The sequence below is a fragment of the Mauremys mutica genome, chromosome 3 (genome assembly GCF_020497125.1).
Source record: "Mauremys mutica isolate MM-2020 ecotype Southern chromosome 3, ASM2049712v1, whole genome shotgun sequence".
Classification (NCBI taxonomy): domain Eukaryota; kingdom Metazoa; phylum Chordata; order Testudines; family Geoemydidae; genus Mauremys; species Mauremys mutica.
Window position 1 is genome coordinate 167369908 of NC_059074.1, and position 16338 is coordinate 167386245.

Genomic DNA, 16338 nt, shown 5'->3' on the forward strand with positions numbered 1-16338 from the left:
CCTGAAGGGGGTTCAGATTTGAGGTTCTGTTCTGGTTTTGACCCACTCTGCCACAGAAATACTTTAAACCAACTTTTAGAGCAGAATTCTCAATCTCTTCCATGGTGGGCCCCCTCACTGAGGAATATGGGAAGGACAGGATGGTCATGACCCTCTAACGAGGGGTTGCTTACAAACCCTAGGTTGAAAACCTATATCTTAGAGAGCCAGATGGCAAAGGAATAGAGAAGAGCAGATCATCTTCTTTAATCATAGTCTGTTATGCAATGTTATTCTCTCAAATTGTCTGTATTCCCCCCTTATTCTAACCTTCCATAGAAGGCAGGGTGAACACCAAAGACTCTGTATTAACTTCCTCTGCTCTCTCAAATTAGAAAGCCTTAGATTTGGTATACCCATGAAATAGCTAGATAATGAATTCTTCCTTAGCTTTTCTTCAAAGTTCCTAGGTGCATCCAAGACTCCAAGCAGCATCACACCTGACCTATGAAGATTGTCCTTCAAGGCACCTCACAAATTTCTACAACAGTAATTTTCAGTGATCCGCATCAGACATTGCTATACACAAGTATGTCTACAACAGTGGCCTACTTCTTAATATATCTGCAGTCATGTTGACAATGCTGGGCTGGATACACAGAAGCTGATTTGAGGAGGTATAAGTCACACTTCTCTGAACTACCCAGGTGCTGGAAATAGAACTGTGTGTGTGTGTTGGGGGAGGGAGACAGGGTGTGCTGTCATATCCCCTGACTTGAAGTGGAATCCATTATATACAGGGTTTACAGTTTGGTTTGATGCCTCTCAGCACTTCCCACTATAAAAATTGTTCCAGCATCCCTGCTACCTAGGCACCTTGTGCTGAAACAAGGATTCCCGCAGGAAGTGTTTCTACCACGATGCCTTTGATTTCCCAGCATAGAGAGCAGCTTTAACTCCCAATGGGAGCACCACATTCTCTGAGCAGGCCCCATTCATGGTCAGGACTGGCTATTTTTTGTCTGCCTGCGAAGAGACTCAAGAATTACTCTATCCTGTTAAACCTAAAACTTGTAAAGAGTGGTTGACAACTGCACCTTCCTCTTTCCTCTCCTGTCTGATCTGTCCAAAAATCTGTCATATCCACAAAGGGATTTGTTTAGCAATAGTCCTAGTGTCACATTGTAAATTTTCTTGGCATTCCAAAGTTTGTCCAAGATGGGAATTCAAACAGGAGGACAATTAAATAAGCTACAGGTTATCAAGGCATTAGGTTTCTATTTGTCCTGGCAAAATGGAAATTATTTTAATAAATTATTGCTGTAACCAATCTGTCGCTCTTTGAGTTTTGTGACATTTTCATAAAAGATCAACTACTGATTGAATAACTAAGCTATGAAACATTTGCACCTCTGGCAGAAAAGTTAGAAAATAAATGGATTTCAGAATTGTTCTTTCTCCGAGAAAATATAAGATTAACTCTTTCCTTCCTCCTACAATACTGGATAATGACATCCTGAGATATCATGGTACAGGTGTAATAACAATAGCTGTACCCTGGAAATTATGTCTTCTTGTTGTGGGAAGTATCGGTAAAGGGACAACGCTGTTCACCTGAATTGTTTTAAATGGATAATTGTTTTTAAAATTCCAGGTTCTCACAGAGTGAGCTCTTTTGACAGGCTGTGCTGACATTTTAAAAAAAAATTCTTAACTTTTTATAACAAGTGGTTCTTCTTCCCTGCTGATGTTTACAAGAGTCTTTTTGGAAAGGAGAAACTGATCAAGGTGTGAATCCTGCAACTACTTGTATGTGGGCACATCCTCCAGCTTTGCAGAGCCACATTAGAGTCGATGGTTCACATAGGCACAAAGGTGCATATGTGTGCAGTTAGTTGTAGGATCGGGGCCTGAAGAGCTGATCCTCCAAAGACTTGTGCACATGCTTAGCTTTCCGCAGTGTGCTTCACTTTACACTTGTCGAGTTCAATGGAGCTATGTATGTGCATGTGTGTAAGGCTTTGTAGGGTCAATGCCTCCCTGACTGGATGCAAAGAACCATCAAATGCACAAAGTAAACAAGCTGGAAAAAAAATAGAGAATATTTGTCCTTATTAACTTCTTCAGTTAGAGTAATCTTAGGTGTCACGTGATCAGTGTAACGTTTTCAGACAGAAATGTGATTTCCAGTTAAAGTTTTCCCTTTAATAAAGTTAAAAAAAAAATCTATACTGCAATTCAGCAGGAGAGAGGGATGTTAGGCCCCCGTCCTGCAATTCACTGCCTGGATGCAATGAAGATTTCAACAGTGCTCATGCAGTCACAGCAGTCCTTCAGCACACAAGTTGCAAGACAGGGCCCCTAGCTGGTAGTAAATGGCCTCAAATGTAGCACAATAGGGATTCAAACCTTTTCTTGCTTATCCCCCGCCCCCCAGCCCATCTATTTCAAGGAAGCTCTGATGCTGAAACAGCATCTCAAACCAAATTTTATGTTTATTTTTTAATGAATAAATAGCTGGACCCCTGACAAAAGGAACAAGAATGGGGCCTTTTGCTACATGGGGGTAGGTGCAGCCAGAGACTCAGGGCTCCTGCTCTCCAAGCTTTGAAAGGTGCCTGGCTGGAATTACAAAGTCCTGTTCTACCATTAAACTTTTCTGAGGGCATAGTCCTCTTTCCCTGCACTAAGCTGAAATCTATCGTTTTAGTGCTCTGTACTGCTGACCTCAGTGATAACATGACTAATGGAAAAAGACTAACTCTGTGCTGGCTTGCGCATGTAGGTGTTAGGGCAAATGTTTATCCAGTTCCAGCTCATTTGGGGTCATACCCTACGAGGGGAACATGTCGTGCTGCTGTTCTTGGACCTGAATTTAGGTGAGGGCTGGGATCTGCCAGCTTCATTGTGAGTGGCGCTGAATGCAACGTGCACTCAGGCAGGAGCAGACTGCTTCCCAGGCTCAGGAGGGGTAACAGGCCTGCCTTTGAATCTCCTGGTAACAGAGGAGGAGTGGGAGGTCGAGGGCATGTGGAAAATCTGATGGAGCAAGCTTTAAAACGGCAGGGAGAGGAGGAAAGTGGGATCAAGGTACAGAGCAGGTAAGGGAGCTTAGAAATGGGTGAAGGAAAAACGGGGAAAGGCAAAGTGAGAAGACGTGCTAAAATGGAGGGAAAGGAGAGGCAATGGAAAAACAGGAGAGACAAAAGCATAAAAAAAGCCCAAACCCAAGAAGGATAAGCTGGGGGGAAGATGATGTGTGTTTGTGGGGGAAAGGAGTGGGTTGAATGGCTGGCTTCTACAATTTAGCCTTTGTCCTGTAAATCCTGGCTGTAGCCCTCTTTGTACTCCCGGAGTCTCACTTTGATTCTTTTTTTTAATCAGACCCCAAGATCTCCGAGTGAAACTTAATTCAACCCTCCAATTTTGGGCCCAAACTATGTGAAACCCCTGGAGTTTTGGTGCTCTCTCTCCAAAACCATAATTATGGCTACAGCCCCTCAGAAGTGGCCTGCACCTGCCTTGAGGCTCATGAAGTTAGTTCATATTTGGGGTGTGCAGTGAAACAAGGTGAGAGCTCAGTCTGGCCTGCAGTTTCACTAGCAAGGTTTTACAGAGTTATAATAAGGGCCCTTGACATGAAACTTGGACACTCAACCAACGCCATTAATTTAAATGGGCCAGTCACATAGCATCACTTTCTGGATGACGGTATCTTTTAAGTTGCTTTTAGGAAGTGGGTCAGAGATAAATAGGGGACTGTTTACTTAGCACTCCTCACCCCACCCCTCCTTCCAAAATTATTATTATTATTGTCATCGTTAATAATAATTAATAATAAGCAGTACTCACTTACATTTGCCAGGGGTATTTCTTGCTGCTTTTGGTAGCACTCAGCATCTCCCAATGTTGTTGTACAGAGAAGAAAAAATAAGGGATTGTTGGCAACCCTAGTCAGAAAGGAGGGTGACTGTGTCCTGTAGTGTTACACAATCCCTGAAAAGACTTAAGAAATCATTTGTTTTTAACCAGAGTAAGATAATCCTTTATGAGTAATGAATCTCAGTGTAGTGGGATCTCTTGGATTCAAAGCACTGAGACTTGACATTGAGATACATGGATCATGTCGTGTCTGCACTGCATAAGTATCCATAGAGCACTGGCTAAACTACCTGGGCCGAATTCATCCCTGGTGTAACGCCACTCAGGTCAATGGAAATCCATCCGGGAAGAATTTCACCCCCGGCCTCCTGTCCCAGCATGCGCTGGACAATCTCCTCTATGGCAGTGTGCTGGTCTAACATATTCTTAGAGGAAGTTTAAGAATGCCACTTAGGAGTACCAATATCTGCAGTTCTCCATGCCCCCACCCTGGGCTCCCACTGCTCAATCGCCATGGCTATTCACTTTTCTTCTCAGATTTACAAGAGATTGTACTGGCTCCATTCCCGGCCCCTGTGCTTTAGCCAAAGATGGAATGCCCTGGGCAAGGGATAGCCATTGTGACAGGTATGGCAATTTTCTGGAATGTCCTGGACAAACCCTGTTGAATTTAATGATCTGAGGACTTCATTGTACTAAAAATTCAATGTTTGTGTATTATTGTGGGGTCTGAAGGACTGATTCCTACCAGAGCCCTTGTTGGAGTTGGCATTACCTCTGGTAAGCTTATCAGCATGTGTTTAGGTACTTTTATCATTTTAATATGTTTTCCACATAGTGCTTTCACCTTACAAATAAATGTCCTTGCTTAGCAAGGTCTGTGTGTTAATTTTTAACTGTGGGCAATTACGCTGTTTGTAGCCTCTAGTGAGAAAGCAAAGCAGGCCTGCTGAGGCCATCTGACTTGCTGGGGAACTCAGTGTAGGCAGGGAGCTCTGCGGCCTTGAAATACCCCAGTCAGGAGGGGGAGAGAGATGCAGGTCTCTATCCAAGAGAGGTGATGGCTGAAGAGCCAGGAGCCTACAGCGGGTGCCCTTGCTGGACCACGAGGAGAAAGTAGAGGTACAGTTGCCCTGAACTCTGACAGCCATGTTCAGTACAGCTGTTGGCATGTCCCTAGGACTAGCTCTGCTCTTTGCTTATTCTGGTCAGGACTATGGAGGGAGATCTTCTCCCCACAACATTACAGGCAAATAACAGGCTCATCCGGTATGCTTGTCTTGGGAAATAATCCCTTTAATAAAGACAGGCATAGTAGCACTGGCTTGAAAGGCCAGTTCTAGGGGCAGGTGAGCAGGATGGTCGCCTTGGGTGCCAACTTCCAGGAGCACCTTACCACTGTTCCACTTGGCTTTAAAAAAATAGTTTTTTTGGCTTGGTTTGATGGGAGTGGAGGAGTGGCACACAAATGTTTTCCACCTTGGCTAGCAAAACTGCTAAGGCTGCTCCTGCTGGCTTGGCAGAGCTTATGGAACCATTCTGCACTGTTGGGGTTGCCTCTGTTCAGGGTTATTCCTGTGTCACAATGAAGCTGCCTGAATTGAGGCAAAGTGATTAGCCACAATAGGTGGACAGCACCCAGAAGTCCCTGAGCATATGGACCAATCCAAACCTCCAGAGTCAGAAAAATTTAGCTGGAAATCAAGGCCTCAGTTCATCAAAACACTTAAACACAAGTTTAACTTTAAATTAAATTGAATGCTGTACTTCAGTGGGATTTAAGCACATGCTTAACAGTAAGCATGTGCTTGAACACTTTGCTGAATGGGAATGGGATAACTCAAATGCATAATGTTAAGCATGTGCTTACATGCATTGCTGAATCAGATACAAATGGAGTCAACTTTTCTAATGTGATTTCCTGTGCTTCCCGTTTCCAAATAGTCCAGGGGTAGAGTTATTGTTTATCATTTATATTGAGGTACCAGGACAGGTGGCTTGTTGTGCTAGGTGCTCTACACAGACCTCTATCTTGTACCATTCAATCCCTTCTGTTTATTATCTCAATTGAAACCAAGACGTGTGCATGAAAATAACAACAGTGTTTTTAAAAAAAGGCAATTGAACACTTTTGAACCTCAGGTAAGTTTTTCACTATGGGTTTGATTTGAGTTTTAGGAGAAGATTCAAGTATGCATTGTAGCTAAACTAATTGATTATCCCTAGAAGATGTGATGTCACTTCATAACATAGGCTCATCATTCCCTGATGCAATATTTGACCTGATTCTTTCACATTGCATATGCTGATCTTCCGGGATCCTGTGAAACTGTGGAGCATCTGGAAATTTTTTTACATTGTGGCGACTCTGTGTAGTCCTGCATGTGGCCTGGTTGCTGAAGTATACTGCAGGCATCTCATGAGATGGGCTTAAATTAGCATAACACAAAGGAAGCAGCACTCAGTCCTTGATGGAGTGGAGAAGGGCAGGGGCTATCTGTCCAGTGAGCATTTCTTATACTTCTGAATATTTTGGAGGTAGAGTATGATTGTGATTGCACTGAATTCTCTTTGGGTCCTTAGGAGTTGTATAGTTAATCACTGTTGTCCTAAGAGAATTGCTGGTGGTAAGAAGAAAGAAGAGAGTGATTTGTTTAATCAGGTTGCCTAGGGTGCCGCGGTTTAATCACAATGACACCTGCTGATGGAATATAATTGTCAAGAATGTATTTCCCAGTGTACTTGATTGTCCATATGGAACTTTTTTTACTTGAAAATTGGCAATTTTTTGTAAAATAAAATAAAAATTAGATCTCAGAAACAAAATATTCCTCTCTCACCATTCATTATATCTCTCAAAGCAGTTAGCTCTAACCAGAAGATCATATGGACTTTGACCATGTTGGGACCATGTTCCTTTATGAATTGGCATCCTTTCCATGCTTTGGACTTCCTACTAAACATGTGGCTCATAAGCATGCCCAAGCACCTCTTCTAAATTCTGCATCCCAATAGCTTTCTTCCTTTGAGTATGTCAGTGGTTTAGTTGTCATCTGAACATGGGATTTGGGAGCGAGAAACCCCTGAGTTCTAATCTTTGCTTTGACACAGACCCCCTGCTGCAAGTCACTTTACAGGATTCCGTAACATGGTGCTGAGCTGGAGAGCTTTCTACGAGGATATGTAGCTTGACAAACACAGGTGCAATAGCATTGCTATTAGCAATGGCTGGAATGTTTTGTAAATATTTCCTAGCGCAGACGAGGCCCAAAGGGCAAATCCAGCCTGCCTTTAACCTGTGTAACTTCATTGATGTCACTGGGGTTGTAATTAAGAACAGAATTTGGCCATTAATCTCTCTGGCCGTGCTCTTCAAATCTTGGGGCTTCTAGTTAGTTGCTGCTAAATAGGTGACCAGGTTTTCAAAAGTCCTGAGCACCCATTGACTTCAAAGGGAGCTATCAGAGATCAGCTCCATGAAAGGACTCAGGAGCCTAATTTAGACACCCTGTGTTTGACAAGCTAGGCTTCTGCCTCAGTTTCTCCTCATAAGATTTGCCCACTAACAGGGAAGTTGTGAGGGTTCATTAGTTAACATCTGCAAGTGCTTTGCAGATTGGAAGTGCTAAGTCTCAATGTTGTTCCTTCCACTTGAGCCACCATGACCCCATTTTTTGCCATACTTCCTCCTTTTCCCTAAGGCTGCAATCTCTCAGACCGAATCATGGACTTCCATGTGCATTGCAGTAAGCCTACAAAAAAAATGCTTTGAGTAGTGTCACAAGGGATAATGATACCTGGGAGATTCAACGATGGTGGTGACGTTTCTTGGGCAAGCAAAGTTAAGTGTCACACACTTTGATAACCTGCACGTGTCAAATATTGTGAGGTTCTCGCCACATCCTTCAACATGATGGTGAACACCAGCAAAGCTGAGGAGTCTCTGGTTCCTCTGTAGGCTGAGGGTGGCTGATAAGGATGAAGCATAGCTAATAACTTGTCTCATAAATACCCGGGTGTTCGTCATGTATGCCACAGCATAAACGTTTGAATTGCCTGAGACATTTCTTACAGTTACTGATAGGAACTATGCATCACCCATCCATCCCTCCACCCATTCCTCACTGAGTACATTTCCCTGTGCTATGAATCCTTTACAAAAGTCTGCCTTACTCTCCTCTGCAGATTTTTTGGGGTACTATCAACTTCTCTCCATTTTGCTCCTTATGCTAAGAGGTCTTTTTATGAATGTAGCATGAAACATGCTGCCTATTGACATATGCAGTGTGGCTTCTGTGACCTCTATTACCCCACTCTTGGTATACAGGACAAATTAAGGTGTTGTTAAAAGTAACCGTGACACTTATTCTGTGAGGTGCTCAGCACCACCTGTGAGGTATGGAGCACCCCCATCTACCTCGCTGATAGGAGTTGAAGTTGATAGGAGCTGAGTTTTGCTGCCCACATCACAGGAGGTTCAGCACTTGACAGCAGTGGAACCCACCTTTGCAAAAGGACTATATTTAACAAGGTGAAAATAACACATTCATTTCTTCTCGTCATCACACTAAATTGGATTGATTTGATTGATAAGCATTGGAGATGGGCCAGAAGTTGAAACCCATCAGACAGCTCCTTTGGGAACTTTGGGCAAGTTTGAATCTGTATTCAAAGCCACAGGTGGCTCCTTGTCAGTTTAATGGACTGACGGAAAACCCAAGATGTGAACACTTGAACACTTTGTACAGCTGAGATCCAGTGTGAGACCTTAATATACACTTGGCTGCTTGGAACCATCCCAAGTATCCATGGTTTTGCTGAGGCTGTGGCTGTCAGGCAGTGGTCCAGCAAGGAGCTGGTTGGCTCAGGCTTCTGGCTCGCCTCTTTCCAGCTGCTAAATGGCACTAAAAGAAGTTAAAACACATTCAATATTTCCCTAATATTTGGTTTCCATGTAAGCAATAGATAGTTTCCCCAGGATGCTGCAAGATCACAAATGGGAAGGGAGTTGCTCTGCATGCTGGCAAATGAGCAGAGAAGTGGTCCATAGATAAGCTACTGTAGCTTAATTACTCTCTCTTTTCCTCCCTGCAAGATATTTTTATGGAGTTTTCCCCCTTAGCAAACACTTACAAGATGAACTAGTCCACTTATTTTTATTTTGTTTCTTCCTGATGTGTGTATATACATTTATCCTTAATCATTTAAAAATTGATGCTATGAAAAGATTTGAGACTCCCTGTGCTAAGGGATGGGCAAACTGTCTTGGAAAACTTAAGAGCTAGCCTTGACCAAAAATCACACAATGAGATTATTTTTGAGTCTAAACATACTGGATTACTTTATTGCATGTGTTTTGTTATTTTCAGCAGCTCTGCAACTCCTGGCCCTTGTTGAGACCAGTGAAGGAATATCCTATGCTATTTCTGGTTCAACAGGAGGCAGGGCATGCTAGTAATCTCACAAGAGAATCTGCTCTTGTGAAATATCCACCCTAATTTTGCAGACCGACGAGGTCGTGATTATTTAGATAAATGTCACCAGAAACACAGGATTTACCATACCACAGCCTTGCCAAATTCTACCCCCACACTTGTCCTAGGTGATTAGCTTTTTGATGAGGGAGTAAAATGTGTTTATTTTTTTCCTTATTCCCCAGTTGTGAGTGAATAACTTTTTGTGCTTGGGCTGGTAAATGTTTGTGACAATTATAAGCAGCTGCCATTGGGTCAGAGCAATTAGTTTGTCACGTCTGGTATCCTCCCTCTAGGAGTGGCCAATAGCAGATGATTCAGAGGAAAGCAAAATCCCTTCATAGGACCCTTGGCCGATGGTGCGGTGTTGTGCACATAAGGAATAGAAAGGGGAAGTTTCTTTCTCATCCCTCTAGTAAGTTCCTTCTCATCCCTCCTTTTGCCCCGAAGCAGGAGGTTGGTTACCCCTTTAAGGACAACTATTTGTAGTAGTTCATAAACGTATCCAGCCCCTTTATACAATACATTCAACTATGGTATTTGGGATCAATCCTGACTTTAGGCTACACATGCCATATATGGATGCTCAGAAAGCCACAGCCAGGAAGGGCAGTGTTGGGTGCATCTCTTATGCCCAGATCCTGACTCTGAAAGCCAATGGAGTTCACATGACCAAGCTAATGTGTGCACTAGAACATTGCTAGAGGCTAATCGTCACCTGTTGCTACATTAATGCACTGGCATTTTTGGAGACTTGATGTGAAGACATTCATTCTCCAAGCAGGAGATACTGACCCTGAGAGAGTATCCTAGGCTTTATTTCTCTTGTACCAAATGATAGATGTTGCTGCAAACACAACTGTACACTAGAAGCTGACTGTCAGAATGCATGATGGCATTCCATGCTTATGCTGTGAGCTCTTCAGGGCAGGCACTATCTTAGCATTTCCCTCTGCACCAGGCCCAGAATGGAGTAGCGCCGTGTCCCCAACCTGCTTGGACCTCTAGGTGTTCTTGCAATATGAATAATAATCAGTATTGTCTCTTGGTTGTTCCAGATCAGATTTGCTCAGTTTACAAGGTTTTTATCCTCCACAACTGGATGGGTAGGGGAACTCCCACCTTTTCATGTTCTCTGTATGTATATATATCTCCTCACTATATGTTCCATTCTATGCATCTGATGAAGTGGGCTGTAGCCCACGAAAGCTTATGCTCAAATAAACTTGTTAGTCTCTAAGGTGCCTATGGTGACCAGATGTCCTGATTTTATAGGGACAGTCCCGATATTTGGGCCTTTGTCTTATATAGGTGCCTATTACCCCCCACTCCCTGTCCCGATTTTTCACAGTTGCTATCTGGTCACCCTAAAGGTGCCACAAGTACTCCTGTTCTTTTTGCGGATACAAACTAACACGGTTGCGACTCTGAATCCTTCAACAGATTTGATATTCTATCCAGCAGAGGGCAGTGGTAGATATGTGCACTGACCAGTAAGGTGTAACACTTAACTCCTATTGATATGCATGGTATTTATATACATATGGGGACAGCAGTATAGACACCTGATCTAAAGGAGGATTAGGACCAACTGCTGTGGGACACCACAGGCCTAAATACTAGGGACTGGTATTGTCAGAAGAAAGAACATCCATGGCAAATGCAACTGAATACTCCTGTTTTTACATCCTGGCATTCCTTGGAGGGCAGGGTGGGGAGACAAGGGCCTGGTTAATTATTAATGTCATACATAAAGGGGAAAACAGCAAAATGCTAAGGACTATTTCATCATTTTCAGGAGAGGACAAAGGCTGCAATTTCATATTAACCATCCTATCTTCTTTTAGATCCCTTTTAAAAACATACCTCTGCCATGATGCCTTCAAATAGCTACCAGATGGCATTGGCCAGGCAGGTAATGAACTGAGTCTTCTGGGTTTATGCTAAACTCTGTTTAATTGTTACCTCATACTTCCAGCCCTCTGAGCCCAGGCCCATTAGTTTGTTTTATCTATATGTTTTGTACCATCTTAGGACTCTGGGGCAGGGATTGTCTTCTTTGTTACCTGTGGAGCTGGTTGCAATTTTTCCAGTCATAGAAATATAGGGCTGGAAGGGATCTCAAGCAGTTATCTATTCCAGCCTCCTGCACTGACCTAGACCATCCCTGACAGGTATTTGTCTAACTTGTTCTTAAATTCTCCAATGAAGGGATTCCACAACCTCCTTGGGTAACTTGTTCCAGGACTTAACCTTATAGTTAGAAAGTTTTTTTCCTAATATCTAACCTAAATCTCCCTTGCTTCAAACTAAGCTGATTACTTCTTGTCCTACCCTCGGTGGACCCGGAGAACAATTGAATGTTGTCCTTTTCATAACAACATTTTATGTATTTGAAGACAGTTATGTCCCCCCTCAGTCTTCTCTTCTCTTCTCTTGATGAAATGTGCCCAGTTCTTTCAACCTTTCCTCATAAATCATGTTTTCCAACCCTCTGCAATTCACTGTGCTTATCCCAGCAGGTCTGATTTTAGTCCAGTGCCTCCAGTTCTGCTCTCTCTCAGGGGCAATGTGAGTGGTTACCAGTGACCAGCCAGCTTTCACAAAGCACAGTATGTTTATTTTTAGGATGAAAGCATTAAAGAGACAATATATAGTAAAAGAAAAGTCTACATGAATGCTGGCTTACCAGGTGTCATCCATCTTCAGCATGGAGATCCTGGCAGCTTCCAGTCCTTCATGCACTTTCAGCAGGGTTTTGCCCTCTGGGTTACAGTCTCATGCCAGTTTTTGGATCACAATGAAGGACACTCAGTCAGTTTAGGCTGGCCCATTATAGCACAAGTCCTTCCTTTGTCTGCTGAGCTGCTTGAACCTGGTCTGAGCCAATATATGCAATTCACCACAGTTTGGGGCAACTGAACCTGATATTCTCCCTCCATGGTCCTGCAAGGGTGCCCACTGTATGCTTCAGGATCCTCAGCAGTCACTTCTCTTGAGTAGAGACCCATGTCTCTCTTCCTCCTGACTGGGTTTTTTGCAGGCTGCACAGCTCACTGCCTACACTGTGTTATTCCCAGCAAGCCAGATTGCCTAGACAGGCCAATGTCTGTACTTTGCTTTCTCCTGAGAGGCAATGAACTGGTTATTTCCCAGTAGTTATAAATTATCACCCAGCCCTTTATAAGTAAGCACATTTATTCTTAAGGTGAAAGTATTACAGCAAAAACATATTAAAATGATAAAAGAACCGACACACATGCTAATAAGCTTCCCAGACATCACCCGCCACCTCCAGCAAGGGCTCTGGCAGGTGATCAGTCCTTCAAATACCACCAAGGGGGTTTTCTGTGGTTACAAATTCATAACAGCTGTTAGCTTAGAACAAGCACACGCATGAATCTGTGAGTCACTCCTTTATATAGTTGGGCCTTTAATCTTGGAACCCTGGGAACGGGTAATCAGCAGACAAAGGTCCCCTGCTCAGGGAAGCTTCAAAAGGCTGAGTTCTTGCATAACCACAGGGGGTACATTAGCATTCACCTCCCACTAGCGATTTCCTTGGAAAGTCACCTAATCTTGTTTGTCCGATAGGTTCGTTCTTCCCTCACACATTGTTTCAAATAGTCCTCTGAAGTTCATAATGCTTCCCAGGGTTTACCTGGGTCATGTCTCCCCCCTATAGAAGTTACATACAATTCCACAATAATACATAAACTCTACATTTATAATACAATGGACTCCAAGGCTGTTTAAACTCAATTCACAAGGTCTCCCAAGGATACTGCAGAAAATTACAATATCTGTCACAGATGGTACATCTCTAGAGTAGTTTACTTATCTTGGGATCTGAAGTAATTAAGAACATAAAAATGGGCATTCCAAGTCAGACCATCTAGCCCCATTAAGGTGACCATATGTCCCAATTTTATAGGGAGAGTTCCCAATCTTTGGGTCTTTTTCTTACATAGGCTCCTATTACCCCCCACCCCCTGCCCCGATTTTTCACATTTGCTATCTGGTCACTCTGAGCCTCATATCCTGTCTTCCAACAGTGGCTGGTGCCACATGCTTCAGAGGGAATGAACAGAACATGGCAGCTTATCAAGTGATCCATCCCCTATTGCCCAGTCCCAGCTTCTGGCAGTCAGAGATTTAGGGACATTCAGAGCACAGGGTTACACATCCCTGACCGTCTTGGCTAATAGCCATTGATGGCCCTATTCTCCATGAACTTATCTAATTCTTTTGTGAACCGATTTATACTTTTGGCCTTCACAACATCCCCTGGCAACAAGTTCCACAGGTTGACTGTGCATTGTGTGAAGTAGTCCTTCCTTTGGTTTGTTTAAAACCTGCTGCCTATTAATTACATTGGGTGAAGGGATAAATAACACTTCCTTATTCACTTTCTCCACAACAGTCATGATTTTATAGACCTCACTCATATCCCCCTTTAGTCCATCTCTTTTCTTAGTCCCAGTCTTTTAAATCTCTCCTCAGATGGAAGCTGTTTCATACCATTACTCATTTTTGTTGCCTTTCTCTGTACTTTTTACAATTCTAATATGATTTTTTTGAGATGAGGTGATGAGAACTGCATGCAGTTTTGAAGGTGTAGGCGTACCATGGATTTATATAGTGGCATTATGATATTTTCTGTCTTATTATTTATCTCTTTTGCTAATGAGTCCTAATATTCTATTATCTTTTTTGACTGCCGCTGCAGAAGCCTTCAGAGATCTAGCCACAATGACTCCAAGATCTCTTTCTTGAGTGGTAATAGCTAATTTAGACCCCAGAGTTTTGTTTGTGTAGTTGGGATTATGTTTTGCAAAGTGCATTACTTTGCATTTATCAACATTGAATTTCATCTGACATTTTGTTGCCCAGTCACCCAGTTTTGTGAAATCCCTTTGTAACTCTTCCACTAGTTTTAGTTCCTGGAGGAAGTTTGGTAACCCTTCCCCAGGGGGCTACAATACAACCCTAGCTCACAAAGATACATATAACATTTATAGGTACACAAGTTTATGACTAATCCTTCAACCCATAGAATCCGGCGTATCTCAGTATAATAGTCATTTGAAGTTTCAGTGCTTCCAAGATCTCATATCTGTCACATATAGGTCTGCAGAGTCCAAGACAGACTTTTTCTTAATCTCTGATTATTGCAAGGCTGCATTTGAATTTATATCACTTCTCCCCCTCAGCAGAAGGGTTCAGATTATAGCATATTTTCTTTCTCTCCTTTATTTTTGTGCTCTTCTATTTCTCTCCCTTCCTCCCCCCACCCCCACTTGTTTTTTTGTTTTTTTTGTACCTGTCCTCTGGGGCACTGCCACTGATATACAGCACAGAGTTTTTAATGAGAATAACGTTGCTGCAAAGCATAGACATGATGCTATTTATATAACCAATGTGTTATTTAAGGGATTTTTTTCCCCCAGGGATGGATTAATTGCGCATGGGGAAGGGGAACTGAATGTTCCCCTGATTTGCCCTTCCCTTCAATATGAAGATGCCTGAAAGTCTTGGGCTACATCAGATCTGGATTCTTCAGCCGTGGATGTTTCACTTGTAACCCATTGACACTGATGTGCCCTTTGTAGGTTAAGTGTCTGATCTGTTCAACAGAATAGCAGCAGTACTTGAAACCTAACTGTGCCTCTGAAGCCTCATATTCCAGCTGGGCAGAAAGGGAGGATGTTAGTATATCACTAGTGGTTTTCTACTCATGCAATTTGTTTCTTTTAACTAGCCCTGGCTTTATCCTCATGGATGGATAAGATAAACAGCATGCAGTGGAGAATAAAATGGAGCATGATCTTGGATAGAGACTGTTGTGGTTAACTCCCATGAAGTTTCTGTTAACTTGGAGCAGGAGGGGATCCGTTCATTAACACATACCTGTAGCTGCTGGAAAAAAGTTGGAAACAAAATGTTAATAGTCAGATTGGTAAAATATCACCATGTGGTAATCGGCTATTGAGCCTTTCACCTCCAGATTCAAATAGAGTCTAGGTCATTTGTGATTAAATGTTGTCACCAAATCATGGCTGTGAAATGGATTGGTGGTCTTGCTCTTGTACCGAATGGACTAATGTCACACCACAGCTGGCAGTCTCAGCAGCAATATCAAGGACTGAAGGGATCTTGGAAGCTGAACTCCCTGCTCATTCCTAGAGATGGTCCCTCCTAAACAGAGCTGAGGCATATTGGTAGAAAATTATACTTGTCCATGCTGTACTTGTCCTGTGGGTGAATAGGTGACTTCAGACTCTAGGGATGTCAACCTGATGTCTTTCATGACTACTAAATTCACTAACTTTGGAAAACTGTTCTGTACCTTTAAGGGATAAAAAGGCCAATAACTTGTCACCTGTTATTTCAGGAAGTCATCAATTGAGCAGCTGACCTTGTATGAACTTTTTATTTAGCAGGGAATTGGGGCAGAAATATTTATGATTTAGGATTCAGTGACTTAATTGGCTCCATAAGGTTCCATTCTGCCCTTAATTATGGTCCTCAGATCTATGACTTCTATTTCATTTGGGCAAATAAGTGTTGCTAGGTGCCTTTGTGATTCAAATCCAATCAAGTCAGCATTCTCTCTGCTAGACTCTGGAAGTGTGCCCACTGTGCGTGCCTGGAGGCGACAGAGTGGAAGGAGTGGATGGCATATTTCCCAAGACAGATTGAAAAGGGTGGAGGGACTGGCCTGGCCCACACAAACAAGTAGAGTTACACTTCATTTCTTCCTTTAAATTCAGAATTCAGAGATTATGCATAACTGTTGATAGTGAGTGGGGAGTAGGTGGGGGCACAATTTAAAGGTTCTGGTGGTAATGCAGCAGGGTACAGGACAGGGTATGTAAACCCTGGCAGATATTGGGGGGGGGCATCCCCCCATGCATTGCCTCTGCCAGAGTTCCAGACTAAACTGGGTATGTAAGTTTATCCCAACAAGCCTCAGGCAGGTTTCATTTTATGCAGCCAGTTT

At 42.9% G+C, this 16338-nt stretch overlaps 1 long non-coding RNA gene across 2 annotated transcripts in view; it reads left to right on the top strand.

The window, feature by feature from the left end:
* Positions 1-2901: 2901 nt before the first annotated feature.
* The window catches only part of LOC123366629, a 36470-nt gene continuing 23033 nt past the window's right edge, over positions 2902-16338 (top strand). Inside the window, exons 1-2 of one of the 2 annotated variants that reach the window (XR_006578159.1) lie at positions 2902-3080; positions 4399-4488. This is a non-coding gene — a long non-coding RNA (uncharacterized LOC123366629). The remainder of the gene's footprint in view (positions 3081-4398; positions 4489-16338) is intronic. The other variant, XR_006578160.1, reaches the window with a different exon arrangement.